This window comes from Phyllobates terribilis, unplaced genomic scaffold (genome assembly GCF_046119375.1).
Source record: "Phyllobates terribilis strain yellow unplaced genomic scaffold, ASM4611937v1 Scaffold_66__1_contigs__length_7565176, whole genome shotgun sequence".
NCBI classification, from domain to species: Eukaryota; Metazoa; Chordata; class Amphibia; order Anura; family Dendrobatidae; genus Phyllobates; species Phyllobates terribilis.
Window position 1 is genome coordinate 6,855,873 of NW_027362826.1, and position 25,019 is coordinate 6,880,891.

General features: G+C 45.2%; 18 non-coding genes and 2 pseudogenes across 18 annotated transcripts; all 20 read right to left on the reverse strand.

The window, feature by feature from the left end:
* Positions 1 to 213: 213 nt before the first annotated feature.
* On the reverse strand, positions 214 to 404 carry LOC141194185 (U2 spliceosomal RNA). The gene has a single exon (XR_012266976.1). It is a non-coding gene; the product is annotated as a U2 spliceosomal RNA (small nuclear RNA).
* Positions 405 to 1,519: 1,115 nt separating this feature from the next.
* LOC141194186 (U2 spliceosomal RNA) lies at positions 1,520 to 1,710 on the reverse strand. Its single transcript, XR_012266977.1, has one exon. It is a non-coding gene; the product is annotated as a U2 spliceosomal RNA (small nuclear RNA).
* A 1,115-nt stretch (positions 1,711 to 2,825) lies between these two features.
* LOC141194187 (U2 spliceosomal RNA) lies at positions 2,826 to 3,016 on the reverse strand. The gene has a single exon (XR_012266978.1). It is a non-coding gene; the product is annotated as a U2 spliceosomal RNA (small nuclear RNA).
* Positions 3,017 to 4,131: 1,115 nt separating this feature from the next.
* LOC141194188 (U2 spliceosomal RNA) lies at positions 4,132 to 4,322 on the reverse strand. The gene has a single exon (XR_012266979.1). It is a non-coding gene; the product is annotated as a U2 spliceosomal RNA (small nuclear RNA).
* A 1,115-nt stretch (positions 4,323 to 5,437) lies between these two features.
* LOC141194189 (U2 spliceosomal RNA) lies at positions 5,438 to 5,628 on the reverse strand. The gene has a single exon (XR_012266980.1). It is a non-coding gene; the product is annotated as a U2 spliceosomal RNA (small nuclear RNA).
* Positions 5,629 to 6,743: 1,115 nt separating this feature from the next.
* LOC141194193 (U2 spliceosomal RNA) lies at positions 6,744 to 6,934 on the reverse strand. The gene has a single exon (XR_012266982.1). It is a non-coding gene; the product is annotated as a U2 spliceosomal RNA (small nuclear RNA).
* A 1,115-nt stretch (positions 6,935 to 8,049) lies between these two features.
* LOC141194194 (U2 spliceosomal RNA) lies at positions 8,050 to 8,240 on the reverse strand. The gene has a single exon (XR_012266983.1). It is a non-coding gene; the product is annotated as a U2 spliceosomal RNA (small nuclear RNA).
* Positions 8,241 to 9,355: 1,115 nt separating this feature from the next.
* On the reverse strand, positions 9,356 to 9,535 carry LOC141193632 (U2 spliceosomal RNA; annotated as a pseudogene).
* Positions 9,536 to 10,324: 789 nt separating this feature from the next.
* Positions 10,325 to 10,416, reverse strand: LOC141193797 (U2 spliceosomal RNA; annotated as a pseudogene).
* A 1,115-nt stretch (positions 10,417 to 11,531) lies between these two features.
* LOC141194195 (U2 spliceosomal RNA) lies at positions 11,532 to 11,722 on the reverse strand. Its single transcript, XR_012266984.1, has one exon. It is a non-coding gene; the product is annotated as a U2 spliceosomal RNA (small nuclear RNA).
* A 1,115-nt stretch (positions 11,723 to 12,837) lies between these two features.
* LOC141194301 (U2 spliceosomal RNA) lies at positions 12,838 to 13,028 on the reverse strand. Its single transcript, XR_012267086.1, has one exon. It is a non-coding gene; the product is annotated as a U2 spliceosomal RNA (small nuclear RNA).
* A 1,115-nt stretch (positions 13,029 to 14,143) lies between these two features.
* LOC141194196 (U2 spliceosomal RNA) lies at positions 14,144 to 14,334 on the reverse strand. The gene has a single exon (XR_012266985.1). It is a non-coding gene; the product is annotated as a U2 spliceosomal RNA (small nuclear RNA).
* Positions 14,335 to 15,449: 1,115 nt separating this feature from the next.
* LOC141194197 (U2 spliceosomal RNA) lies at positions 15,450 to 15,640 on the reverse strand. Its single transcript, XR_012266986.1, has one exon. It is a non-coding gene; the product is annotated as a U2 spliceosomal RNA (small nuclear RNA).
* Positions 15,641 to 16,755: 1,115 nt separating this feature from the next.
* Positions 16,756 to 16,946, reverse strand: LOC141194198 (U2 spliceosomal RNA). Its single transcript, XR_012266987.1, has one exon. It is a non-coding gene; the product is annotated as a U2 spliceosomal RNA (small nuclear RNA).
* Positions 16,947 to 18,061: 1,115 nt separating this feature from the next.
* LOC141194199 (U2 spliceosomal RNA) lies at positions 18,062 to 18,252 on the reverse strand. Its single transcript, XR_012266988.1, has one exon. It is a non-coding gene; the product is annotated as a U2 spliceosomal RNA (small nuclear RNA).
* A 1,115-nt stretch (positions 18,253 to 19,367) lies between these two features.
* On the reverse strand, positions 19,368 to 19,558 carry LOC141194200 (U2 spliceosomal RNA). Its single transcript, XR_012266989.1, has one exon. It is a non-coding gene; the product is annotated as a U2 spliceosomal RNA (small nuclear RNA).
* Positions 19,559 to 20,673: 1,115 nt separating this feature from the next.
* LOC141194201 (U2 spliceosomal RNA) lies at positions 20,674 to 20,864 on the reverse strand. Its single transcript, XR_012266990.1, has one exon. It is a non-coding gene; the product is annotated as a U2 spliceosomal RNA (small nuclear RNA).
* Positions 20,865 to 21,979: 1,115 nt separating this feature from the next.
* LOC141194202 (U2 spliceosomal RNA) lies at positions 21,980 to 22,170 on the reverse strand. The gene has a single exon (XR_012266991.1). It is a non-coding gene; the product is annotated as a U2 spliceosomal RNA (small nuclear RNA).
* Positions 22,171 to 23,285: 1,115 nt separating this feature from the next.
* LOC141194204 (U2 spliceosomal RNA) lies at positions 23,286 to 23,476 on the reverse strand. Its single transcript, XR_012266993.1, has one exon. It is a non-coding gene; the product is annotated as a U2 spliceosomal RNA (small nuclear RNA).
* A 1,115-nt stretch (positions 23,477 to 24,591) lies between these two features.
* On the reverse strand, positions 24,592 to 24,782 carry LOC141194205 (U2 spliceosomal RNA). The gene has a single exon (XR_012266994.1). It is a non-coding gene; the product is annotated as a U2 spliceosomal RNA (small nuclear RNA).
* Between the last annotated feature and the right edge of the window lie 237 nt (positions 24,783 to 25,019).

A 25,019-nucleotide genomic window follows, 5' to 3' on the forward strand; every position in this document is an offset into this window, starting at 1 on the left:
GCATTGCATCACATTACATGGCAATGCAATGCACAGTTGCTGAAGTTGAACCAAAATGAGCTTGTAATCTGGCTTCTGCAACTTTGAACATGAAAAATCCAATGAGGAGAAGAAAAGCAAAGCCAAAGAGTCCATCCCAAAATCCGACAAACAAGCAAAATGAACAAAAAACATTGAATTCAATTCTTTCTGATTTTAGAAACTGCATTAAAGAAGGGGTGCACCGGTCCTGGAGATACTGCAATACCAGGTCAATGCGTGGAGTGGACAGAGCAAGCTCTTTTTCCATCTCCCTGTTCTAAAAATCCATTTAATATATGGTCCCCAGATAGGGGACGTATCAGATATTAAACTGATAAGAACAGATACTACACTTGATCTTAGCCAAAAGGCCGAGAAGCGATAACCAGAATTGGTTTCAAACTACGGAGCCACCCAAGGATCCTGAAAAGTCCATTTGTGGAGATGAGCTCCTGGACTCCCGTTAAGAAGACATGTTGTCAACCTCTAGATCCCTTACATGCCTGCACTTTTCGGCTTGCTGCTGCTGCAATCCACGCGTTTTAGATCTGCATAACTCCACCTCTTTAAACACAGCACCTTCACCCCCTGCTGTTCCCACCCGCCTCAACACCGTTGGAAGGGAGGAGAACCAATTAAGGCGGGGGGTGGGGTGGAACGAGCAGCTGTCTACCCTTAGCAGGAGGGCTCCTGATTACATACCTCTCCTGCTGCTGCTGCTGCTGGCTGTCCAGCGGCAGACTGAAGGTGGCTGCTGCTGTGCACAGGTATATAAAGGCTCAGAGCCTATTATGACACGCGCAGCCAGCGTTCCATTGCCACATTCCATCTACTGCAGGCAGGATACCTGGCTGGCTGAATGTCGCTGAGAAGCTCACAGAGACCGCCATAAGCAACAGTTTAACAGAATGCCACAGACTAATCAACCAAACTTTTTGGGTTGGGTTCTCTTTTATAGTCTGCAGGCATTAAATGAAAGAAGTCAGTGTTCCAGCAGAAGGAGACAACGTTTCAGAAAAGGCATTGTAGCAAACCAAAAAAGAAATTTTAAGCGCAGCAGAGTAACCAGCGCACATACCTGTTAGCTCAGGTGAGTTTAAAAGGCTGCTGTTGATAACAAGGGCATTTGCTAAATAGATGGTGTGTGTGCAACAATATACTGAAAGGTCAATTATATTGTGCAGCTTATCTCACCACCTGTAGTTATTTAGGTGAAAGCTCCAAAATGCTTGCCTAATATGTCTGTTTATCCAAAAGGAAGTAAAAAGGGAGAGCTAGAAAGATAGCATTGCATCACATTACATGGCAATGCAATGCACAGTTGCTGAAGTTGAACCAAAATGAGCTTGTAATCTGGCTTCTGCAACTTTGAACATGAAAAATCCAATGAGGAGAAGAAAAGCAAAGCCAAAGAGTCCATCCCAAAATCCGACAAACAAGCAAAATGAACAAAAAACATTGAATTCAATTCTTTCTGATTTTAGAAACTGCATTAAAGAAGGGGTGCACCGGTCCTGGAGATACTGCAATACCAGGTCAATGCGTGGAGTGGACAGAGCAAGCTCTTTTTCCATCTCCCTGTTCTAAAAATCCATTTAATATATGGTCCCCAGATAGGGGACGTATCAGATATTAAACTGATAAGAACAGATACTACACTTGATCTTAGCCAAAAGGCCGAGAAGCGATAACCAGAATTGGTTTCAAACTACGGAGCCACCCAAGGATCCTGAAAAGTCCATTTGTGGAGATGAGCTCCTGGACTCCCGTTAAGAAGACATGTTGTCAACCTCTAGATCCCTTACATGCCTGCACTTTTCGGCTTGCTGCTGCTGCAATCCACGCGTTTTAGATCTGCATAACTCCACCTCTTTAAACACAGCACCTTCACCCCCTGCTGTTCCCACCCGCCTCAACACCGTTGGAAGGGAGGAGAAGAAATTAAGGCGGGGGGTGGGGTGGAACGAGCAGCTGTCTACCCTTAGCAGGAGGGCTCCTGATTACATACCTCTCCTGCTGCTGCTGCTGCTGGCTGTCCAGCAGCAGACTGAAGGTGGCTGCTGCTGTGCACAGGTATATAAAGGCTCAGAGCCTATTATGACACGCGCAGCCAGCGTTCCATTGCCACATTCCATCTACTGCAGGCAGGATACCTGGCTGGCTGAATGTCGCTGAGAAGCTCACAGAGACCGCCATAAGCAACAGTTTAACAGAATGCCACAGACTAATCAACCAAACTTTTTGGGTTGGGTTCTCTTTTATAGTCTGCAGGCATTAAATGAAAGAAGTCAGTGTTCCAGCAGAAGGAGACAACGTTTCAGAAAAGGCATTGTAGCAAACCAAAAAAGAAATTTTAAGCGCAGCAGAGTAACCAGCGCACATACCTGTTAGCTCAGGTGAGTTTAAAAGGCTGCTGTTGATAACAAGGGCATTTGCTAAATAGATGGTGTGTGTGCAACAATATACTGAAAGGTCAATTATATTGTGCAGCTTATCTCACCACCTGTAGTTATTTAGGTGAAAGCTCCAAAATGCTTGCCTAATATGTCTGTTTATCCAAAAGGAAGTAAAAAGGGAGAGCTAGAAAGATAGCATTGCATCACATTACATGGCAATGCAATGCACAGTTGCTGAAGTTGAACCAAAATGAGCTTGTAATCTGGCTTCTGCAACTTTGAACATGAAAAATCCAATGAGGAGAAGAAAAGCAAAGCCAAAGAGTCCATCCCAAAATCCGACAAACAAGCAAAATGAACAAAAAACATTGAATTCAATTCTTTCTGATTTTAGAAACTGCATTAAAGAAGGGGTGCACCGGTCCTGGAGATACTGCAATACCAGGTCAATGCGTGGAGTGGACAGAGCAAGCTCTTTTTCCATCTCCCTGTTCTAAAAATCCATTTAATATATGGTCCCCAGATAGGGGACGTATCAGATATTAAACTGATAAGAACAGATACTACACTTGATCTTAGCCAAAAGGCCGAGAAGCGATAACCAGAATTGGTTTCACACTACGGAGCCACCCAAGGATCCTGAAAAGTCCATTTGTGGAGATGAGCTCCTGGACTCCCGTTAAGAAGACATGTTGTCAACCTCTAGATCCCTTACATGCCTGCACTTTTCGGCTTGCTGCTGCTGCAATCCACGCGTTTTAGATCTGCATAACTCCACCTCTTTAAACACAGCACCTTCACCCCCTGCTGTTCCCACCCGCCTCAACACCGTTGGAAGGGAGGAGAACCAATTAAGGCGGGGGGTGGGGTGGAACGAGCAGCTGTCTACCCTTAGCAGGAGGGCTCCTGATTACATACCTCTCCTGCTGCTGCTGCTGCTGGCTGTCCAGCAGCAGACTGAAGGTGGCTGCTGCTGTGCACAGGTATATAAAGGCTCAGAGCCTATTATGACACGCGCAGCCAGCGTTCCATTGCCACATTCCATCTACTGCAGGCAGGATACCTGGCTGGCTGAATGTCGCTGAGAAGCTCACAGAGACCGCCATAAGCAACAGTTTAACAGAATGCCACAGACTAATCAACCAAACTTTTTGGGTTGGGTTCTCTTTTATAGTCTGCAGGCATTAAATGAAAGAAGTCAGTGTTCCAGCAGAGGGAGACAACGTTTCAGAAAAGGCATTGTAGCAAACCAAAAAAGAAATTTTAAGCGCAGCAGAGTAACCAGCGCACATACCTGTTAGCTCAGGTGAGTTTAAAAGGCTGCTGTTGATAACAAGGGCATTTGCTAAATAGATGGTGTGTGTGCAACAATATACTGAAAGGTCAATTATATTGTGCAGCTTATCTCACCACCTGTAGTTATTTAGGTGAAAGCTCCAAAATGCTTGCCTAATATGTCTGTTTATCCAAAAGGAAGTAAAAAGGGAGAGCTAGAAAGATAGCATTGCATCACATTACATGGCAATGCAATGCACAGTTGCTGAAGTTGAACCAAAATGAGCTTGTAATCTGGCTTCTGCAACTTTGAACATGAAAAATCCAATGAGGAGAAGAAAAGCAAAGCCAAAGAGTCCATCCCAAAATCCGACAAACAAGCAAAATGAACAAAAAACATTGAATTCAATTCTTTCTGATTTTAGAAACTGCATTAAAGAAGGGGTGCACCGGTCCTGGAGATACTGCAATACCAGGTCAATGCGTGGAGTGGACAGAGCAAGCTCTTTTTCCATCTCCCTGTTCTAAAAATCCATTTAATATATGGTCCCCAGATAGGGGACGTATCAGATATTAAACTGATAAGAACAGATACTACACTTGATCTTAGCCAAAAGGCCGAGAAGCGATAACCAGAATTGGTTTCAAACTACGGAGCCACCCAAGGATCCTGAAAAGTCCATTTGTGGAGATGAGCTCCTGGACTCCCGTTAAGAAGACATGTTGTCAACCTCTAGATCCCTTACATGCCTGCACTTTTCGGCTTGCTGCTGCTGCAATCCACGCGTTTTAGATCTGCATAACTCCACCTCTTTAAACACAGCACCTTCACCCCCTGCTGTTCCCACCCGCCTCAACACCGTTGGAAGGGAGGAGAACCAATTAAGGCGGGGGGTGGGGTGGAACGAGCAGCTGTCTACCCTTAGCAGGAGGGCTCCTGATTACATACCTCTCCTGCTGCTGCTGCTGCTGGCTGTCCAGCAGCAGACTGAAGGTGGCTGCTGCTGTGCACAGGTATATAAAGGCTCAGAGCCTATTATGACACGCGCAGCCAGCGTTCCATTGCCACATTCCATCTACTGCAGGCAGGATACCTGGCTGGCTGAATGTCGCTGAGAAGCTCACAGAGACCGCCATAAGCAACAGTTTAACAGAATGCCACAGACTAATCAACCAAACTTTTTGGGTTGGGTTCTCTTTTATAGTCTGCAGGCATTAAATGAAAGAAGTCAGTGTTCCAGCAGAAGGAGACAACGTTTCAGAAAAGGCATTGTAGCAAACCAAAAAAGAAATTTTAAGCGCAGCAGAGTAACCAGCGCACATACCTGTTAGCTCAGGTGAGTTTAAAAGGCTGCTGTTGATAACAAGGGCATTTGCTAAATAGATGGTGTGTGTGCAACAATATACTGAAAGGTCAATTATATTGTGCAGCTTATCTCACCACCTGTAGTTATTTAGGTGAAAGCTCCAAAATGCTTGCCTAATATGTCTGTTTATCCAAAAGGAAGTAAAAAGGGAGAGCTAGAAAGATAGCATTGCATCACATTACATGGCAATGCAATGCACAGTTGCTGAAGTTGAACCAAAATGAGCTTGTAATCTGGCTTCTGCAACTTTGAACATGAAAAATCCAATGAGGAGAAGAAAAGCAAAGCCAAAGAGTCCATCCCAAAATCCGACAAACAAGCAAAATGAACAAAAAACATTGAATTCAATTCTTTCTGATTTTAGAAACTGCATTAAAGAAGGGGTGCACCGGTCCTGGAGATACTGCAATACCAGGTCAATGCGTGGAGTGGACAGAGCAAGCTCTTTTTCCATCTCCCTGTTCTAAAAATCCATTTAATATATGGTCCCCAGATAGGGGACGTATCAGATATTAAACTGATAAGAACAGATACTACACTTGATCTTAGCCAAAAGGCCGAGAAGCGATAACCAGAATTGGTTTCAAACTACGGAGCCACCCAAGGATCCTGAAAAGTCCATTTGTGGAGATGAGCTCCTGGACTCCCGTTAAGAAGACATGTTGTCAACCTCTAGATCCCTTACATGCCTGCACTTTTCGGCTTGCTGCTGCTGCAATCCACGCGTTTTAGATCTGCATAACTCCACCTCTTTAAACACAGCACCTTCACCCCCTGCTGTTCCCACCCGCCTCAACACCGTTGGAAGGGAGGAGAACCAATTAAGGCGGGGGGTGGGGTGGAACGAGCAGCTGTCTACCCTTAGCAGGAGGGCTCCTGATTACATACCTCTCCTGCTGCTGCTGCTGCTGGCTGTCCAGCAGCAGACTGAAGGTGGCTGCTGCTGTGCACAGGTATATAAAGGCTCAGAGCCTATTATGACACGCGCAGCCAGCGTTCCATTGCCACATTCCATCTACTGCAGGCAGGATACCTGGCTGGCTGAATGTCGCTGAGAAGCTCACAGAGACCGCCATAAGCAACAGTTTAACAGAATGCCACAGACTAATCAACCAAACTTTTTGGGTTGGGTTCTCTTTTATAGTCTGCAGGCATTAAATGAAAGAAGTCAGTGTTCCAGCAGAAGGAGACAACGTTTCAGAAAAGGCATTGTAGCAAACCAAAAAAGAAATTTTAAGCGCAGCAGAGTAACCAGCGCACATACCTGTTAGCTCAGGTGAGTTTAAAAGGCTGCTGTTGATAACAAGGGCATTTGCTAAATAGATGGTGTGTGTGCAACAATATACTGAAAGGTCAATTATATTGTGCAGCTTATCTCACCACCTGTAGTTATTTAGGTGAAAGCTCCAAAATGCTTGCCTAATATGTCTGTTTATCCAAAAGGAAGTAAAAAGGGAGAGCTAGAAAGATAGCATTGCATCACATTACATGGCAATGCAATGCACAGTTGCTGAAGTTGAACCAAAATGAGCTTGTAATCTGGCTTCTGCAACTTTGAACATGAAAAATCCAATGAGGAGAAGAAAAGCAAAGCCAAAGAGTCCATCCCAAAATCCGACAAACAAGCAAAATGAACAAAAAACATTGAATTCAATTCTTTCTGATTTTAGAAACTGCATTAAAGAAGGGGTGCACCGGTCCTGGAGATACTGCAATACCAGGTCAATGCGTGGAGTGGACAGAGCAAGCTCTTTTTCCATCTCCCTGTTCTAAAAATCCATTTAATATATGGTCCCCAGATAGGGGACGTATCAGATATTAAACTGATAAGAACAGATACTACACTTGATCTTAGCCAAAAGGCCGAGAAGCGATAACCAGAATTGGTTTCAAACTACGGAGCCACCCAAGGATCCTGAAAAGTCCATTTGTGGAGATGAGCTCCTGGACTCCCGTTAAGAAGACATGTTGTCAACCTCTAGATCCCTTACATGCCTGCACTTTTCGGCTTGCTGCTGCTGCAATCCACGCGTTTTAGATCTGCATAACTCCACCTCTTTAAACACAGCACCTTCACCCCCTGCTGTTCCCACCCGCCTCAACACCGTTGGAAGGGAGGAGAACCAATTAAGGCGGGGGGTGGGGTGGAACGAGCAGCTGTCTACCCTTAGCAGGAGGGCTCCTGATTACATACCTCTCCTGCTGCTGCTGCTGCTGGCTGTCCAGCAGCAGACTGAAGGTGGCTGCTGCTGTGCACAGGTATATAAAGGCTCAGAGCCTATTATGACACGCGCAGCCAGCGTTCCATTGCCACATTCCATCTACTGCAGGCAGGATACCTGGCTGGCTGAATGTCGCTGAGAAGCTCACAGAGACCGCCATAAGCAACAGTTTAACAGAATGCCACAGACTAATCAACCAAACTTTTTGGGTTGGGTTCTCTTTTATAGTCTGCAGGCATTAAATGAAAGAAGTCAGTGTTCCAGCAGAAGGAGACAACGTTTCAGAAAAGGCATTGTAGCAAACCAAAAAAGAAATTTTAAGCGCAGCAGAGTAACCAGCGCACATACCTGTTAGCTCAGGTGAGTTTAAAAGGCTGCTGTTGATAACAAGGGCATTTGCTAAATAGATGGTGTGTGTGCAACAATATACTGAAAGGTCAATTATATTGTGCAGCTTATCTCACCACCTGTAGTTATTTAGGTGAAAGCTCCAAAATGCTTGCCTAATATGTCTGTTTATCCAAAAGGAAGTAAAAAGGGAGAGCTAGAAAGATAGCATTGCATCACATTACATGGCAATGCAATGCACAGTTGCTGAAGTTGAACCAAAATGAGCTTGTAATCTGGCTTCTGCAACTTTGAACATGAAAAATCCAATGAGGAGAAGAAAAGCAAAGCCAAAGAGTCCATCCCAAAATCCGACAAACAAGCAAAATGAACAAAAAACATTGAATTCAATTCTTTCTGATTTTAGAAACTGCATTAAAGAAGGGGTGCACCGGTCCTGGAGATACTGCAATACCAGGTCAATGCGTGGAGTGGACAGAGCAAGCTCTTTTTCCATCTCCCTGTTCTAAAAATCCATTTAATATATGGTCCCCAGATAGGGGACGTATCAGATATTAAACTGATAAGAACAGATACTACACTTGATCTTAGCCAAAAGGCCGAGAAGCGATAACCAGAATTGGTTTCAAACTACGGAGCCACCCAAGGATCCTGAAAAGTCCATTTGTGGAGATGAGCTCCTGGACTCCCGTTAAGAAGACATGTTGTCAACCTCTAGATCCCTTACATGCCTGCACTTTTCGGCTTGCTGCTGCTGCAATCCACGCGTTTTAGATCTGCATAACTCCACCTCTTTAAACACAGCACCTTCACCCCCTGCTGTTCCCACCCGCCTCAACACCGTTGGAAGGGAGGAGAACCAATTAAGGCGGGGGGTGGGGTGGAACGAGCAGCTGTCTACCCTTAGCAGGAGGGCTCCTGATTACATACCTCTCCTGCTGCTGCTGCTGCTGGCTGTCCAGCAGCAGACTGAAGGTGGCTGCTGCTGTGCACAGGTATATAAAGGCTCAGAGCCTATTATGACACGCGCAGCCAGCGTTCCATTGCCACATTCCATCTACTGCAGGCAGGATACCTGGCTGGCTGAATGTCGCTGAGAAGCTCACAGAGACCGCCATAAGCAACAGTTTAACAGAATGCCACAGACTAATCAACCAAACTTTTTGGGTTGGGTTCTCTTTTATAGTCTGCAGGCATTAAATGAAAGAAGTCAGTGTTCCAGCAGAAGGAGACAACGTTTCAGAAAAGGCATTGTAGCAAACCAAAAAAGAAATTTTAAGCGCAGCAGAGTAACCAGCGCACATACCTGTTAGCTCAGGTGAGTTTAAAAGGCTGCAGTTGATAACAAGGGCATTTGCTAAATAGATGGTGTGTGTGCAACAATATACTGAAAGGTCAATTATATTGTGCAGCTTATCTCACCACCTGTAGTTATTTAGGTGAAAGCTCCAAAATGCTTGCCTAATATGTCTGTTTATCCAAAAGGAAGTAAAAAGGGAGAGCTAGAAAGATAGCATTGCATCACATTACATGGCAATGCAATGCACAGTTGTTGAAGTTGAACCAAAATGAGCTTGTAATCTGGCTTCTGCAACTTTGAACATGAAAAATCCAATGAGGAGAAGAAAAGCAAAGCCAAAGAGTCCATCCCAAAATCCGACAAACAAGCAAAATGAACAAAAAACATTGAATTCAATTCTTTCTGATTTTAGAAACTGCATTAAAGAAGGGGTGCACCGGTCCTGGAGATACTGCAATACCAGGTCAATGCGTGGAGTGGACAGAGCAAGCTCTTTTTCCATCTCCCTGTTCTAAAAATCCATTTAATATATGGTCCCCAGATAGGGGACGTATCAGATATTAAACTGATAAGAACAGATTTTTTTTATCGAAAGCCCGAATTCGTGTACAAAACCCGAGTGCGCTTAAAAAAGTGACAAGTGCCACAAAAAAAGTGCACTAGGATGCTGGTCTTCTTGAAACCCTCTCCAAAAGGAGAAGGGTCCCCCAAACCATTCCCCGTCCCTCCGAGCCAAAAGGCCACAGCGAGGAACAGGGACAAAAAGCCACCTCCAGCCGAAGCCAGAGGCGACCCAATCTTACCCCCAGCACCTGCCCGAGTTATCACCCGAGCAAGGCACTGCGAGCCAAAGACTGTGCTCCCCTCCCGGAAGAGGGGAGCCAACAACGCTCTCCTCCCGAAAGAGGAGAGCCAGGGGGGTTCAGGGGGGAGCGGAACCTGATGGCCACACACTCCCCCCCTAGACCTGCCAAGAGAGGAACCCGTAAGGGAACCGCATCCCGACAAAATCCTAGTAGGACGTGACACACGTGAATAAGTGGACACACAGTGACAAAGAAATTAAATAAATAGTGAAGGTTTCACAGTATAATACTGCCCGGACCTTCGACCGGGAATTGAAAAATTCCCCATCCTAAGGCCAGAAGGCCCGGAATAAGGGTGTGTGCGAAGAAAGAAAATTTGAAGTGCTTGTGCAAATGTGCCATAAACTCAAGTGGGGTTCCCAATCCCAGTGAGTTAAGACACCCCAGGGTCACCACTCCTGGGGCACTTCACACTTCGGGCTTTCGATCTTCCCCGGCCCAATGGCGTCGATCCTGGGGGGCCATGCTTTCCACCAGATGACTATATTAGCCACCTGGCGTACTAACAAGCGCCTAAACCCCAGTGTGCATAATGTATCAATCTACTAGGGCGGCCAACATCCAAAACCGCCTTTTCGAAAGATACTACACTTGATCTTAGCCAAAAGGCCGAGAAGCGATAACCAGAATTGGTTTCAAACTACGGAGCCACCCAAGGATCCTGAAAAGTCCATTTGTGGAGATGAGCTCCTGGACTCCCGTTAAGAAGACATGTTGTCAACCTCTAGATCCCTTACATGCCTGCACTTTTCGGCTTGCTGCTGCTGCAATCCACGCGTTTTAGATCTGCATAACTCCACCTCTTTAAACACAGCACCTTCACCCCCTGCTGTTCCCACCCGCCTCAACACCGTTGGAAGGGAGGAGAACCAATTAAGGCGGGGGGTGGGGTGGAACGAGCAGCTGTCTACCCTTAGCAGGAGGGCTCCTGATTACATACCTCTCCTGCTGCTGCTGCTGCTGGCTGTCCAGCAGCAGACTGAAGGTGGCTGCTGCTGTGCACAGGTATATAAAGGCTCAGAGCCTATTATGACACGCGCAGCCAGCGTTCCATTGCCACATTCCATCTACTGCAGGCAGGATACCTGGCTGGCTGAATGTCGCTGAGAAGCTCACAGAGACCGCCATAAGCAACAGTTTAACAGAATGCCACAGACTAATCAACCAAACTTTTTGGGTTGGGTTCTCTTTTATAGTCTGCAGGCATTAAATGAAAGAAGTCAGTGTTCCAGCAGAAGGAGACAACGTTTCAGAAAAGGCATTGTAGCAAACCAAAAAAGAAATTTTAAGCGCAGCAGAGTAACCAGCGCACATACCTGTTAGCTCAGGTGAGTTTAAAAGGCTGCTGTTGATAACAAGGGCATTTGCTAAATAGATGGTGTGTGTGCAACAATATACTGAAAGGTCAATTATATTGTGCAGCTTATCTCACCACCTGTAGTTATTTAGGTGAAAGCTCCAAAATGCTTGCCTAATATGTCTGTTTATCCAAAAGGAAGTAAAAAGGGAGAGCTAGAAAGATAGCATTGCATCACATTACATGGCAATGCAATGCACAGTTGCTGAAGTTGAACCAAAATGAGCTTGTAATCTGGCTTCTGCAACTTTGAACATGAAAAATCCAATGAGGAGAAGAAAAGCAAAGCCAAAGAGTCCATCCCAAAATCCGACAAACAAGCAAAATGAACAAAAAACATTGAATTCAATTCTTTCTGATTTTAGAAACTGCATTAAAGAAGGGGTGCACCGGTCCTGGAGATACTGCAATACCAGGTCAATGCGTGGAGTGGACAGAGCAAGCTCTTTTTCCATCTCCCTGTTCTAAAAATCCATTTAATATATGGTCCCCAGATAGGGGACGTATCAGATATTAAACTGATAAGAACAGATACTACACTTGATCTTAGCCAAAAGGCCGAGAAGCGATAACCAGAATTGGTTTCAAACTACGGAGCCACCCAAGGATCCTGAAAAGTCCATTTGTGGAGATGAGCTCCTGGACTCCCGTTAAGAAGACATGTTGTCAACCTCTAGATCCCTTACATGCCTGCACTTTTCGGCTTGCTGCTGCTGCAATCCACGCGTTTTAGATCTGCATAACTCCACCTCTTTAAACACAGCACCTTCACCCCCTGCTGTTCCCACCCGCCTCAACACCGTTGGAAGGGAGGAGAACCAATTAAGGCGGGGGGTGGGGTGGAACGAGCAGCTGTCTACCCTTAGCAGGAGGGCTCCTGATTACATACCTCTCCTGCTGCTGCTGCTGCTGGCTGTCCAGCAGCAGACTGAAGGTGGCTGCTGCTGTGCACAGGTATATAAAGGCTCAGAGCCTATTATGACACGCGCAGCCAGCGTTCCATTGCCACATTCCATCTACTGCAGGCAGGATACCTGGCTGGCTGAATGTCGCTGAGAAGCTCACAGAGACCGCCATAAGCAACAGTTTAACAGAATGCCACAGACTAATCAACCAAACTTTTTGGGTTGGGTTCTCTTTTATAGTCTGCAGGCATTAAATGAAAGAAGTCAGTGTTCCAGCAGAAGGAGACAACGTTTCAGAAAAGGCATTGTAGCAAACCAAAAAAGAAATTTTAAGCGCAGCAGAGTAACCAGCGCACATACCTGTTAGCTCAGGTGAGTTTAAAAGGCTGCTGTTGATAACAAGGGCATTTGCTAAATAGATGGTGTGTGTGCAACAATATACTGAAAGGTCAATTATATTGTGCAGCTTATCTCACCACCTGTAGTTATTTAGGTGAAAGCTCCAAAATGCTTGCCTAATATGTCTGTTTATCCAAAAGGAAGTAAAAAGGGAGAGCTAGAAAGATAGCATTGCATCACATTACATGGCAATGCAATGCACAGTTGCTGAAGTTGAACCAAAATGAGCTTGTAATCTGGCTTCTGCAACTTTGAACATGAAAAATCCAATGAGGAGAAGAAAAGCAAAGCCAAAGAGTCCATCCCAAAATCCGACAAACAAGCAAAATGAACAAAAAACATTGAATTCAATTCTTTCTGATTTTAGAAACTGCATTAAAGAAGGGGTGCACCGGTCCTGGAGATACTGCAATACCAGGTCAATGCGTGGAGTGGACAGAGCAAACTCTTTTTCCATCTCCCTGTTCTAAAAATCCATTTAATATATGGTCCCCAGATAGGGGACGTATCAGATATTAAACTGATAAGAACAGATACTACACTTGATCTTAGCCAAAAGGCCGAGAAGCGATAACCAGAATTGGTTTCAAACTACGGAGCCACCCAAGGATCCTGAAAAGTCCATTTGTGGAGATGAGCTCCTGGACTCCCGTTAAGAAGACATGTTGTCAACCTCTAGATCCCTTACATGCCTGCACTTTTCGGCTTGCTGCTGCTGCAATCCACGCGTTTTAGATCTGCATAACTCCACCTCTTTAAACACAGCACCTTCACCCCCTGCTGTTCCCACCCGCCTCAACACCGTTGGAAGGGAGGAGAACCAATTAAGGCGGGGGGTGGGGTGGAACGAGCAGCTGTCTACCCTTAGCAGGAGGGCTCCTGATTACATACCTCTCCTGCTGCTGCTGCTGCTGGCTGTCCAGCAGCAGACTGAAGGTGGCTGCTGCTGTGCACAGGTATATAAAGGCTCAGAGCCTATTATGACACGCGCAGCCAGCGTTCCATTGCCACATTCCATCTACTGCAGGCAGGATACCTGGCTGGCTGAATGTCGCTGAGAAGCTCACAGAGACCGCCATAAGCAACAGTTTAACAGAATGCCACAGACTAATCAACCAAACTTTTTGGGTTGGGTTCTCTTTTATAGTCTGCAGGCATTAAATGAAAGAAGTCAGTGTTCCAGCAGAAGGAGACAACGTTTCAGAAAAGGCATTGTAGCAAACCAAAAAAGAAATTTTAAGCGCAGCAGAGTAACCAGCGCACATACCTGTTAGCTCAGGTGAGTTTAAAAGGCTGCTGTTGATAACAAGGGCATTTGCTAAATAGATGGTGTGTGTGCAACAATATACTGAAAGGTCAATTATATTGTGCAGCTTATCTCACCACCTGTAGTTATTTAGGTGAAAGCTCCAAAATGCTTGCCTAATATGTCTGTTTATCCAAAAGGAAGTAAAAAGGGAGAGCTAGAAAGATAGCATTGCATCATATTACATGGCAATGCAATGCACAGTTGCTGAAGTTGAACCAAAATGAGCTTGTAATCTGGCTTCTGCAACTTTGAACATGAAAAATCCAATGAGGAGAAGAAAAGCAAAGCCAAAGAGTCCATCCCAAAATCCGACAAACAAGCAAAATGAACAAAAAACATTGAATTCAATTCTTTCTGATTTTAGAAACTGCATTAAAGAAGGGGTGCACCGGTCCTGGAGATACTGCAATACCAGGTCAATGCGTGGAGTGGACAGAGCAAGCTCTTTTTCCATCTCCCTGTTCTAAAAATCCATTTAATATATGGTCCCCAGATAGGGGACGTATCAGATATTAAACTGATAAGAACAGATACTACACTTGATCTTAGCCAAAAGGCCGAGAAGCGATAACCAGAATTGGTTTCAAACTACGGAGCCACCCAAGGATCCTGAAAAGTCCATTTGTGGAGATGAGCTCCTGGACTCCCGTTAAGAAGACATGTTGTCAACCTCTAGATCCCTTACATGCCTGCACTTTTCGGCTTGCTGCTGCTGCAATCCACGCGTTTTAGATCTGCATAACTCCACCTCTTTAAACACAGCACCTTCACCCCCTGCTGTTCCCACCCGCCTCAACACCGTTGGAAGGGAGGAGAACCAATTAAGGCGGGGGGTGGGGTGGAACGAGCAGCTGTCTACCCTTAGCAGGAGGGCTCCTGATTACATACCTCTCCTGCTGCTGCTGCTGCTGGCTGTCCAGCAGCAGACTGAAGGTGGCTGCTGCTGTGCACAGGTATATAAAGGCTCAGAGCCTATTATGACACGCGCAGCCAGCGTTCCATTGCCACATTCCATCTACTGCAGGCAGGATACCTGGCTGGCTGAATGTCGCTGAGAAGCTCACAGAGACCGCCATAAGCAACAGTTTAACAGAATGCCACAGACTAATCAACCAAACTTTTTGGGTTGGGTTCTCTTTTATAGTCTGCAGGCATTAAATGAAAGAAGTCAGTGTTCCAGCAGAAGGAGACAACGTTTCAGAAAAGGCATTGTAGCAAACCAAAAAAGAAATTTTAAGCGCAGCAGAGTAACCAGCGCACATACCTGTTAGCTCAGGTGAGTTTAAAAGGCTGCTGTTGATAACAAGGGCATTTGCTAAATAGATGGTGTGTGTGCAACAATATACTGAAAGGTCAATTATATTGTGCAGCTTATCTCACCACCTGTAGTTATTTAGGTGAAAGCTCCAAAATGCTTGCCTAATATGTCTGTTTATCCAAAAGGAAGTAAAAAGGGAGAGCTAGAAAGATAGCATTGCATCACATTACATGGCAATGCAATGCACAGTTGCTGAAGTTGAACCAAAATGAGCTTGTAATCTGGCTTCTGCAACTTTGAACATGAAAAATCCAATGAGGAGAAGAAAAGCAAAGCCAAAGAGTCCATCCCAAAATCCGACAAACAAGCAAAATGAACAAAAAACATTGAATTCAATTCTTTCTGATTTTAGAAACTGTATTAAAGAAGGGGTGCACCGGTCCTGGAGATACTGCAATACCAGGTCAATGCGTGGAGTGGACAGAGCAAGCTCTTTTTCCATCTCCCTGTTCTAAAAATCCATTTAATATATGGTCCCCAGATAGGGGACGTATCAGATATTAAACTGATAAGAACAGATACTACACTTGATCTTAGCCAAAAGGCCGAGAAGCGATAACCAGAATTGGTTTCAAACTACGGAGCCACCCAAGGATCCTGAAAAGTCCATTTGTGGAGATGAGCTCCTGGACTCCCGTTAAGAAGACATGTTGTCAACCTCTAGATCCCTTACATGCCTGCACTTTTCGGCTTGCTGCTGCTGCAATCCACGCGTTTTAGATCTGCATAACTCCACCTCTTTAAACACAGCACCTTCACCCCCTGCTGTTCCCACCCGCCTCAACACCGTTGGAAGGGAGGAGAACCAATTAAGGCGGGGGGTGGGGTGGAACGAGCAGCTGTCTACCCTTAGCAGGAGGGCTCCTGATTACATACCTCTCCTGCTGCTGCTGCTGCTGGCTGTCCAGCAGCAGACTGAAGGTGGCTGCTGCTGTGCACAGGTATATAAAGGCTCAGAGCCTATTATGACACGCGCAGCCAGCGTTCCATTGCCACTTTCCATCTACTGCAGGCAGGATACCTGGCTGGCTGAATGTCGCTGAGAAGCTCACAGAGACCGCCATAAGCAACAGTTTAACAGAATGCCACAGACTAATCAACCAAACTTTTTGGGTTGGGTTCTCTTTTATAGTCTGCAGGCATTAAATGAAAGAAGTCAGTGTTCCAGCAGAAGGAGACAACGTTTCAGAAAAGGCATTGTAGCAAACCAAAAAAGAAATTTTAAGCGCAGCAGAGTAACCAGCGCACATACCTGTTAGCTCAGGTGAGTTTAAAAGGCTGCTGTTGATAACAAGGGCATTTGCTAAATAGATGGTGTGTGTGCAACAATATACTGAAAGGTCAATTATATTGTGCAGCTTATCTCACCACCTGTAGTTATTTAGGTGAAAGCTCCAAAATGCTTGCCTAATATGTCTGTTTATCCAAAAGGAAGTAAAAAGGGAGAGCTAGAAAGATAGCATTGCATCACATTACATGGCAATGCAATGCACAGTTGCTGAAGTTGAACCAAAATGAGCTTGTAATCTGGCTTCTGCAACTTTGAACATGAAAAATCCAATGAGGAGAAGAAAAGCAAAGCCAAAGAGTCCATCCCAAAATCCGACAAACAAGCAAAATGAACAAAAAACATTGAATTCAATTCTTTCTGATTTTAGAAACTGCATTAAAGAAGGGGTGCACCGGTCCTGGAGATACTGCAATACCAGGTCAATGCGTGGAGTGGACAGAGCAAGCTCTTTTTCCATCTCCCTGTTCTAAAAATCCATTTAATATATGGTCCCCAGATAGGGGACGTATCAGATATTAAACTGATAAGAACAGATACTACACTTGATCTTAGCCAAAAGGCCGAGAAGCGATAACCAGAATTGGTTTCAAACTACGGAGCCACCCAAGGATCCTGAAAAGTCCATTTGTGGAGATGAGCTCCTGGACTCCCGTTAAGAAGACATGTTGTCAACCTCTAGATCCCTTACATGCCTGCACTTTTCGGCTTGCTGCTGCTGCAATCCACGCGTTTTAGATCTGCATAACTCCACCTCTTTAAACACAGCACCTTCACCCCCTGCTGTTCCCACCCGCCTCAACACCGTTGGAAGGGAGGAGAACCAATTAAGGCGGGGGGTGGGGTGGAACGAGCAGCTGTCTACCCTTAGCAGGAGGGCTCCTGATTACATACCTCTCCTGCTGCTGCTGCTGCTGGCTGTCCAGCAGCAGACTGAAGGTGGCTGCTGCTGTGCACAGGTATATAAAGGCTCAGAGCCTATTATGACACGCGCAGCCAGCGTTCCATTGCCACTTTCCATCTACTGCAGGCAGGATACCTGGCTGGCTGAATGTCGCTGAGAAGCTCACAGAGACCGCCATAAGCAACAGTTTAACAGAATGCCACAGACTAATCAACCAAACTTTTTGGGTTGGGTTCTCTTTTATAGTCTGCAGGCATTAAATGAAAGAAGTCAGTGTTCCAGCAGAAGGAGACAACGTTTCAGAAAAGGCATTGTAGCAAACCAAAAAAGAAATTTTAAGCGCAGCAGAGTAACCAGCGCACATACCTGTTAGCTCAGGTGAGTTTAAAAGGCTGCTGTTGATAACAAGGGCATTTGCTAAATAGATGGTGTGTGTGCAACAATATACTGAAAGGTCAATTATATTGTGCAGCTTATCTCACCACCTGTAGTTATTTAGGTGAAAGCTCCAAAATGCTTGCCTAATATGTCTGTTTATCCAAAAGGAAGTAAAAAGGGAGAGCTAGAAAGATAGCATTGCATCACATTACATGGCAATGCAATGCACAGTTGCTGAAGTTGAACCAAAATGAGCTTGTAATCTGGCTTCTGCAACTTTGAACATGAAAAATCCAATGAGGAGAAGAAAAGCAAAGCCAAAGAGTCCATCCCAAAATCCGACAAACAAGCAAAATGAACAAAAAACATTGAATTCAATTCTTTCTGATTTTAGAAACTGCATTAAAGAAGGGGTGCACCGGTCCTGGAGATACTGCAATACCAGGTCAATGCGTGGAGTGGACAGAGCAAGCTCTTTTTCCATCTCCCTGTTCTAAAAATCCATTTAATATATGGTCCCCAGATAGGGGACGTATCAGATATTAAACTGATAAGAACAGATACTACACTTGATCTTAGCCAAAAGGCCGAGAAGCGATAACCAGAATTGGTTTCAAACTACGGAGCCACCCAAGGATCCTGAAAAGTCCATTTGTGGAGATGAGCTCCTGGACTCCCGTTAAGAAGACATGTTGTCAACCTCTAGATCCCTTACATGCCTGCACTTTTCGGCTTGCTGCTGCTGCAATCCACGCGTTTTAGATCTGCATAACTCCACCTCTTTAAACACAGCACCTTCACCCCCTGCTGTTCCCACCCGCCTCAACACCGTTGGAAGGGAGGAGAACCAATTAAGGCGGGGGGTGGGGTGGAACGAGCAGCTGTCTACCCTTAGCAGGAGGGCTCCTGATTACATACCTCTCCTGCTGCTGCTGCTGCTGGCTGTCCAGCAGCAGACTGAAGGTGGCTGCTGCTGTGCACAGGTATATAAAGGCTCAGAGCCTATTATGACACGCGCAGCCAGCGTTCCATTGCCACTTTCCATCTACTGCAGGCAGGATACCTGGCTGGCTGAATGTCGCTGAGAAGCTCACAGAGACCGCCATAAGCAACAGTTTAACAGAATGCCACAGACTAATCAACCAAACTTTTTGGGTTGGGTTCTCTTTTATAGTCTGCAGGCATTAAATGAAAGAAGTCAGTGTTCCAGCAGAAGGAGACAACGTTTCAGAAAAGGCATTGTAGCAAACCAAAAAAGAAATTTTAAGCGCAGCAGAGTAACCAGCGCACATACCTGTTAGCTCAGGTGAGTTTAAAAGGCTGCTGTTGATAACAAGGGCATTTGCTAAATAGATGGTGTGTGTGCAACAATATACTGAAAGGTCAATTATATTGTGCAGCTTATCTCACCACCTGTAGTTATTTAGGTGAAAGCTCCAAAATGCTTGCCTAATATGTCTGTTTATCCAAAAGGAAGTAAAAAGGGAGAGCTAGAAAGATAGCATTGCATCACATTACATGGCAATGCAATGCACAGTTGCTGAAGTTGAACCAAAATGAGCTTGTAATCTGGCTTCTGCAACTTTGAACATGAAAAATCCAATGAGGAGAAGAAAAGCAAAGCCAAAGAGTCCATCCCAAAATCCGACAAACAAGCAAAATGAACAAAAAACATTGAATTCAATTCTTTCTGATTTTAGAAACTGCATTAAAGAAGGGGTGCACCGGTCCTGGAGATACTGCAATACCAGGTCAATGCGTGGAGTGGACAGAGCAAGCTCTTTTTCCATCTCCCTGTTCTAAAAATCCATTTAATATATGGTCCCCAGATAGGGGACGTATCAGATATTAAACTGATAAGAACAGATACTACACTTGATCTTAGCCAAAAGGCCGAGAAGCGATAACCAGAATTGGTTTCAAACTACGGAGCCACCCAAGGATCCTGAAAAGTCCATTTGTGGAGATGAGCTCCTGGACTCCCGTTAAGAAGACATGTTGTCAACCTCTAGATCCCTTACATGCCTGCACTTTTCGGCTTGCTGCTGCTGCAATCCACGCGTTTTAGATCTGCATAACTCCACCTCTTTAAACACAGCACCTTCACCCCCTGCTGTTCCCACCCGCCTCAACACCATTGGAAGGGAGGAGAACCAATTAAGGCGGGGGGTGGGGTGGAACGAGCAGCTGTCTACCCTTAGCAGGAGGGCTCCTGATTACATACCTCTCCTGCTGCTGCTGCTGCTGGCTGTCCAGCAGCAGACTGAAGGTGGCTGCTGCTGTGCACAGGTATATAAAGGCTCAGAGCCTATTATGACACGCGCAGCCAGCGTTCCATTGCCACATTCCATCTACTGCAGGCAGGATACCTGGCTGGCTGAATGTCGCTGAGAAGCTCACAGAGACCGCCATAAGCAACAGTTTAACAGAATGCCACAGACTAATCAACCAAACTTTTTGGGTTGGGTTCTCTTTTATAGTCTGCAGGCATTAAATGAAAGAAGTCAGTGTTCCAGCAGAAGGAGACAACGTTTCAGAAAAGGCATTGTAGCAAACCAAAAAAGAAATTTTAAGCGCAGCAGAGTAACCAGCGCACATACCTGTTAGCTCAGGTGAGTTTAAAAGGCTGCTGTTGATAACAAGGGCATTTGCTAAATAGATGGTGTTTGTGCAACAATATACTGAAAGGTCAATTATATTGTGCAGCTTATCTCACCACCTGTAGTTATTTAGGTGAAAGCTCCAAAATGCTTGCCTAATATGTCTGTTTATCCAAAAGGAAGTAAAAAGGGAGAGCTAGAAAGATAGCATTGCATCACATTACATGGCAATGCAATGCACAGTTGCTGAAGTTGAACCAAAATGAGCTTGTAATCTGGCTTCTGCAACTTTGAACATGAAAAATCCAATGAGGAGAAGAAAAGCAAAGCCAAAGAGTCCATCCCAAAATCCGACAAACAAGCAAAATGAACAAAAAACATTGAATTCAATTCTTTCTGATTTTAGAAACTGCATTAAAGAAGGGGTGCACCGGTCCTGGAGATACTGCAATACCAGGTCAATGCGTGGAGTGGACAGAGCAAGCTCTTTTTCCATCTCCCTGTTCTAAAAATCCATTTAATATATGGTCCCCAGATAGGGGACGTATCAGATATTAAACTGATAAGAACAGATACTACACTTGATCTTAGCCAAAAGGCCGAGAAGCGATAACCAGAATTGGTTTCAAACTACGGAGCCACCCAAGGATCCTGAAAAGTCCATTTGTGGAGATGAGCTCCTGGACTCCCGTTAAGAAGACATGTTGTCAACCTCTAGATCCCTTACATGCCTGCACTTTTCGGCTTGCTGCTGCTGCAATCCACGCGTTTTAGATCTGCATAACTCCACCTCTTTAAACACAGCACCTTCACCCCCTGCTGTTCCCACCCGCCTCAACACCGTTGGAAGGGAGGAGAACCAATTAAGGCGGGGGGTGGGGTGGAACGAGCAGCTGTCTACCCTTAGCAGGAGGGCTCCTGATTACATACCTCTCCTGCTGCTGCTGCTGCTGGCTGTCCAGCAGCAGACTGAAGGTGGCTGCTGCTGTGCACAGGTATATAAAGGCTCAGAGCCTATTATGACACGCGCAGCCAGCGTTCCATTGCCACATTCCATCTACTGCAGGCAGGATACCTGGCTGGCTGAATGTCGCTGAGAAGCTCACAGAGACCGCCATAAGCAACAGTTTAACAGAATGCCACAGACTAATCAACCAAACTTTTTGGGTTGGGTTCTCTTTTATAGTCTGCAGGCATTAAATGAAAGAAGTCAGTGTTCCAGCAGAAGGAGACAACGTTTCAGAAAAGGCATTGTAGCAAACCAAAAAAGAAATTTTAAGCGCAGCAGAGTAACCAGCGCACATACCTGTTAGCTCAGGTGAGTTTAAAAGGCTGCTGTTGATAACAAGGGCATTTGCTAAATAGATGGTGTGTGTGCAACAATATACTGAAAGGTCAATTATATTGTGCAGCTTATCTCACCACCTGTAGTTATTTAGGTGAAAGCTCCAAAATGCTTGCCTAATATGTCTGTTTATCCAAAAGGAAGTAAAAAGGGAGAGCTAGAAAGATAGCATTGCATCACATTACATGGCAATGCAATGCACAGTTGCTGAAGTTGAACCAAAATGAGCTTGTAATCTGGCTTCTGCAACTTTGAACATGAAAAATCCAATGAGGAGAAGAAAAGCAAAGCCAAAGAGTCCATCCCAAAATCCGACAAACAAGCAAAATGAACAAAAAACATTGAATTCAATTCTTTCTGATTTTAGAAACTGCATTAAAGAAGGGGTGCACCGGTCCTGGAGATACTGCAATACCAGGTCAATGCGTGGAGTGGACAGAGCAAGCTCTTTTTCCATCTCCCTGTTCTAAAAATCCATTTAATATATGGTCCCCAGATAGGGGACGTATCAGATATTAAACTGATAAGAACAGATACTACACTTGATCTTAGCCAAAAGGCCGAGAAGCGATAACCAGAATTGGTTTCAAACTACGGAGCCACCCAAGGATCCTGAAAAGTCCATTTGTGGAGATGAGCTCCTGGACTCCCGTTAAGAAGACATGTTGTCAACCTCTAGATCCCTTACATGCCTGCACTTTTCGGCTTGCTGCTGCTGCAATCCACGCGTTTTAGATCTGCATAACTCCACCTCTTTAAACACAGCACCTTCACCCCCTGCTGTTCCCACCCGCCTCAACACCGTTGGAAGGGAGGAGAACCAATTAAGGCGGGGGGTGGGGTGGAACGAGCAGCTGTCTACCCTTAGCAGGAGGGCTCCTGATTACATACCTCTCCTGCTGCTGCTGCTGCTGGCTGTCCAGCAGCAGACTGAAGGTGGCTGCTGCTGTGCACAGGTATATAAAGGCTCAGAGCCTATTATGACACGCGCAGCCAGCGTTCCATTGCCACATTCCATCTACTGCAGGCAGGATACCTGGCTGGCTGAATGTCGCTGAGAAGCTCACAGAGACCGCCATAAGCAACAGTTTAACAGAATGCCACAGACTAATCAACCAAACTTTTTGGGTTGGGTTCTCTTTTATAGTCTGCAGGCATTAAATGAAAGAAGTCAGTGTTCCAGCAGAAGGAGAAAACGTTTCAGAAAAGGCATTGTAGCAAACCAAAAAAGAAATTTTAAGCGCAGCAGAGTAACCAGCGCACATACCTGTTAGCTCAGGTGAGTTTAAAAGGCTGCTGTTGATAACAAGGGCATTTGCTAAATAGATGGTGTGTGTGCAACAATATACTGAAAGGTCAATTATATTGTGCAGCTTATCTCACCACCTGTAGTTATTTAGGTGAAAGCTCCAAAATGCTTGCCTAATATGTCTGTTTAACCAAAAGGAAGTAAAAAGGGAGAGCTAGAAAGATAGCATTGCATCACATTACATGGCAATGCAATGCACAGTTGCTGAAGTTGAACCAAAATGAGGTTGTAATCTGGCTTCTGCAACTTTGAACATGAAAAATCCAATGAGGAGAAGAAAAGCAAAGCCAAAGAGTCCATCCCAAAATCCGACAAACAAGCAAAATGAACAAAAAACATTGAATTCAATTCTTTCTGATTTTAGAAACTGCATTAAAGAAGGGGTGCACCGGTCCTGGAGATACTGCAATACCAGGTCAATGCGTGGAGTGGACAGAGCAAGCTCTTTTTCCATCTCCCTGTTCTAAAAATCCATTTAATATATGGTCCCCAGATAGGGGACGTATCAGATATTAAACTGATAAGAACAGATACTACACTTGATCTTAGCCAAAAGGCCGAGAAGCGATAACCAGAATTGGTTTCAAACTACGGAGCCACCCAAGGATCCTGAAAAGTCCATTTGTGGAGATGAGCTCCTGGACTCCCGTTAAGAAGACATGTTGTCAACCTCTAGATCCCTTACATGCCTGCACTTTTCGGCTTGCTGCTGCTGCAATCTACGCGTTTTAGATCTGCATAACTCCACCTCTTTAAACACAGCACCTTCACCCCCTGCTGTTCCCACCCGCCTCAACACCGTTGGAAGGGAGGAGAACCAATTAAGGCGGGGGGTGGGGTGGAACGAGCAGCTGTCTACCCTTAGCAGGAGGGCTCCTGATTACATACCTCTCCTGCTGCTGCTGCTGCTGGCTGTCCAGCAGCAGACTGAAGGTGGCTGCTGCTGTGCACAGGTATATAAAGGCTCAGAGCCTATTATGACACGCGCAGCCAGCGTTCCATTGCCACATTCCATCTACTGCAGGCAGGATACCTGGCTGGCTGAATGTCGCTGAGAAGCTCACAGAGACCGCCATAAGCAACAGTTTAACAGAATGCCACAGACTAATCAACCAAACTTTTTGGGTTGGGTTCTCTTTTATAGTCTGCAGGCATTAAATGAAAGAAGTCAGTGTTCCAGCAGAAGGAGAAAACGTTTCAGAAAAGGCATTGTAGCAAACCAAAAAAGAAATTTTAAGCGCAGCAGAGTAACCAGCGCACATACCTGTTAGCTCAGGTGAGTTTAAAAGGCTGCTGTTGATAACAAGGGCATTTGCTAAATAGATGGTGTGTGTGCAACAATATACTGAAAGGTCAATTATATTGTGCAGCTTATCTCACCACCTGTAGTTATTTAGGTGAAAGCTCCAAAATGCTTGCCTAATATGTCTGTTTATCCAAAAGGAAGTAAAAAGGGAGAGCTAGAAAGATAGCATTGCATCACATTACATGGCAATGCAATGCACAGTTGCTGAAGTTGAACCAAAATGAGCTTGTAATCTGGCTTCTGCAACTTTGAACATGAAAAATCCAATGAGGAGAAGAAAAGCAAAGCCAAAGAGTCCATCCCAAAATCCGACAAACAAGCAAAATGAACAAAAAACATTGAATTCAATTCTTTCTGATTTTAGAAACTGCATTAAAGAAGGGGTGCACCGGTCCTGGAGATACTGCAATACCAGGTCAATGCGTGGAGTGGACAGAGCAAGCTCTTTTTCCATCTCCCTGTTCTAAAAATCCATTTAATATATGGTCCCCAGATAGGGGACGTATCAGATATTAAACTGATAAGAACAGATACTACACTTGATCTTAGCCAAAAGGCCGAGAAGCGATAACCAGAATTGGTTTCAAACTACGGAGCCACCCAAGGATCCTGAAAAGTCCATTTGTGGAGATGAGCTCCTGGACTCCCGTTAAGAAGACATGTTGTCAACCTCTAGATCCCTTACATGCCTGCACTTTTCGGCTTGCTGCTGCTGCAATCCACGCGTTTTAGATCTGCATAACTCCACCTCTTTAAACACAGCACCTTCACCCCCTGCTGTTCCCACCCGCCTCAACACCGTTGGA